Below are 3,920 nucleotides of genomic sequence, written 5' to 3'. Positions count from 1 at the left end.
CCCCACCTTGGAGCTGCCCTCTGTTCTCCAAGTCTTGGGGCTTCTCGGTGCTCTCTGCACCTTGTGGTTTCTCTGTGCTCTCTCTGCCGTGGGGCTTTTCAGGCGTCATCCCACTCTGGGGTGCTTTCCCCACTTCCACGATATATCACCCTGAGTCACTGTGTACCTTTTTTTGCATGCAATACTCCTCGTGAGGGGCATAGACTCTGTCCGCTGCAGAGCCGCTTATGCAACTGGGTCACCTGGATGCCGTGTCACCCGCTGTTGCTTCTAGTCTCCAGCTTGCTTTGCGCTGGGGTGTGCTTCTGGCTTCCCCTCAGGCCTGTGCCTGGGCGAGGCAATGTTCTAATTCTCTTATGCTTTGCCGAGCTGGATTCCTCTGTTTACCCTCCCAGCAGGGTCTGCTGTCTTCCTGCAATGAAGACTGCAAGTTAGAATGCCAAGACAGTTGTGCTCGGTCTCTGCCCAGTAAACATATTGGCAACAGTTTTAGAACAAATGAGGATTTCTGGGGAAGATAGCAGCTGTGTGGATCCTTTCGCATCAGTGCTTGGGCCTATTCAGATTTCCTTTTCAGGCTTGCGGCCTGCGTTTAATACGCTAAATACTGTTTGGCCATGCAGGCCCTATACTTCGATCATGGCTACAAAATGGCATTTACTTACATGCGCATACTATGTTTTAATCAGTTGAATCGCATATAATATGATCGTGTGGGGACCTTTATGACGCCCCCCATGGCTATTAAAGATCTTCCAATAGGGTTCACCTCACCCTAAAGCGCCTAGGGGGTGGGATAGGTTTGTTCCCTTCCCAACACCTTTCAAGACAATTTTTTGTCTTTTGCAAAAGGAAGGTGTAGAATGCTGGCGGAACAGCCTTTACGCTGCTCTTTTTCATGCAAATCACATGCTAGCATAATTGCTGTTGCATTTGTATGGCATAGAGTGAGGGGATGTTTGAACTGATATTCCGTTTCGTGCCCCCTCTCGGTCATACAAATGTACTAAAATGTGGAGTAATGTAAAATTCATGCTTAAAGTGTTTACACATGCATTTTGCGCATGAATTTTGCATTACTTCAGAAAGGATGCGATCTTCTTGTTGTTTAAATCCCAGCCCTGTGACTACTGCCTTTGTTGGCATTAGTCCACTTTAAGGTAGGAAGCGGCCATACATGTGCATGCCTGTTGGTGGGCACTGTAAAGAGCCCAGGATGGGCAGCTCTGTGTGTCAGTCTGGTGTGGAGCAATTTAGGGTGCAGACAGCCGGACACACATCTTCACCTTGCCCGAGTGTCACTGAGCAGAGTTTGAATGGTGCATGTTTCCTAATAGATGTACAACAGTCACCCCCATTCCAGAATTTTGTGTATCTGTTGAAGTTTTGGGACCATTCTTCAGTCGAACCATTGGAATTCAAATCGAAGCGCAAAGAGGATCAGGGAGGAACTGGTATTGCTGCTGAAACCAACATTGGCTAAGCCAATTACTGTACGGCAAAGGCACTGCCTCTTTCGAGCAGGGGCAGCCTACCACAGGTGTCTCCCTCCATGACCCAGTGGGAAAACAGGCTCTTCGCTTGGTGTACTCCTATGCCTTGTAGAACCTACAGATCTGCACATGTTGAGAAGGAGTCCCAACCAGAACTTGGACACAAATTGTGAATTTGCTGCTGCTCGTGACCTCCGGCCTGAGATGACTCACCAGTGCGTATGCCCTTGTTGGGTCACCTAAAGAATGCACGCTGCCAGTGCAGCATCTGCCCTTCACAAGCATTGTGGGACATCTGCAGAGGCCTTCAATTAATCAGGGATCCTGAAGTTCAGTTATAGGCAACTTACGTGATTGTAGGTCCTGAACCAAAGAATGGAACCACCATCAGATGAATCCAAACATGACCCCGAACACAACCTTTGCACCCACGAGCCTGAGGCCACCTGCACTACAACCAATGGTAGCATGAGTAGTCTTCAGACATACCGCGATTCGCTGGTCATCCGTACTGGGGTGAGGGTCACATAGGTGTTCGTACATACCTTTTTCACCCACCAGACCGCAGAAATCTCGATTGGGAAAGGGGCAAAGTCCTTACCTACAGCCATCTCTGGCCTTGTCTTTGGTGGTGGAACCTGGACATAGTAATCTGCTGTAGGTGTCACTTTGACATTTCGAAGACTGGCTTTGGGTCTTTAATAAATTGGCAGGTACGATCTCTTTTTCTAAAAGATTATGTAGTAACTGATATATTTAACTTGTTTGACTAACTTTTTTATTGTATCAATGAAGTATTAATGGTTTAGAGGCTGACCGGCCCCCGCAGGGGGCGCTAGAGGGACAGTCTACAAAGCGGGCTGTCCCCTCTGGCCACCCCCTTCCTGTTGGTGGTCATGCCTTTCCTCTCCCCCCCCCTCGGCGAGGCGGAAGAGGTGTCCCCGGGGACCTGGCTTCCGGTCTGGTCTCCCCGGGGACGCTTATAAGGGCGGGAGCTGCTGGCCATCAGTCTCTTTGCCCCAGCAGCCCCCACCTCGTTTGAATCTCTTTGCGTCCATCGGTGCCCAGCAGTTCGGTCGGCCGCCGCGGAGGACTTGGTAAGTATGGGGGGGACGGGAGAGGGGTCTGCTCGCTGGCTTTTGTGTCAGCTCGAGCGGACCCGATTTAGGGAAGGAGGGAACAGATTGCGCCTTCCCTTTTTTCTTTTGTGTACTGCCTGCGTTATGACTTCTCGAGCGTATTTTATCCATTTCATATGCTTTTATATTAATGTTTTCCCATTTCTTCGCCGTATTTTGCGTCCGATGGCCGCCGCGCCACGCTGTTGTGGGGTATTTAAATGCGTATTATATTTTCATACGCTTCATATGTAATGTATTCCATTACTTTGCTGTATTTTGCGTATTTTGCGTTACATGGCCGCCGCGGCACGCTGTTTTCGAGTTTGTAAATTGTTATTTGTGATTAGTATGCATGTTTTCAATTACATCACAGTAGTACGCTGTAGATGGCCGCCGCGCCACGCAGGTTTTTCTTGTTATGGCCGATGTGCCCAAAATTACTTGCTTAAAATGCTTATCGTGGTTGGGCCTTTGTATTATGCCGGGGGCTGACCCTAACGAGAAGGCAGGTTTGGATGTATTTGAAGACGCGTGTCTTCTGGTGCCGTTTCATACGGTCCAGGGGCCAGTTCGAACAGGAGGCAGGGGAAAAGTTCCACAGTTTTGCATGACCGCTGTGCCACGTGGAATTTGTTCACATGCCGCGTTATAGGCCGCTGCGCCGTAACGAGTGGAATGGCCGCCGCCACATTTTGGCATGGCGCGGCCACATGTAATTTGTTCACCCTTCGCGCAAGTATAGACGTGTAGCTCATTTAATAATATTTAATGTGCAAAAGACTTTGTGGATCTTTTAATATATTTAATATGCAATACACTTTGTTGGTTTCACTGTCATGGGTTTGCTCACGGTTTGAATGGGTGACGAATTCTCACGGCCGCCGTGCCAAATGTATTGTATTATGCCCTATGTGTTTGTTTAAATGCTGCACGCTATGTCGCTCGGTTTTTCCATGACGGGCTTTGTCGGCGGAAGGGGCCGCCGCGCAACGTTGATTCCGGGGGGGTTGGAGGCTGCAAAGCTAGCGGATGGCACGGCACCCAGCCCCCCCCCCCCGGTGAACCTAGCGGATTGGTCATGGAACCCGGTTCATAATCCAATGGTGTAGCACTTTGGCCATGCCGATATAGTCCGGACTGGCATTTCGCATCTGGGGATGTGGGGCGGGCACATCGGGCACTGCATTGCAAGTGAAGTTCCGTGCGGTGAGTCCCCGGCCCAAAACCCTCTCCTCGTCCCTGCCACCCCCCCAATGCAACCTCCACCCTCCATCCGATTGGCCAGCAGGTTTACAGGGCCGGAAAT

This window comes from Ambystoma mexicanum, chromosome 3p (assembly GCF_040938575.1).
Source record: "Ambystoma mexicanum isolate Mex_15411 chromosome 3p, UKY_AmexF1_1, whole genome shotgun sequence".
Classification (NCBI taxonomy): Eukaryota; Metazoa; Chordata; class Amphibia; order Caudata; family Ambystomatidae; genus Ambystoma; species Ambystoma mexicanum.
The sequence above is the reverse complement of the archived record's forward strand: the minus strand, read 5'-3'. Positions refer to the sequence as shown.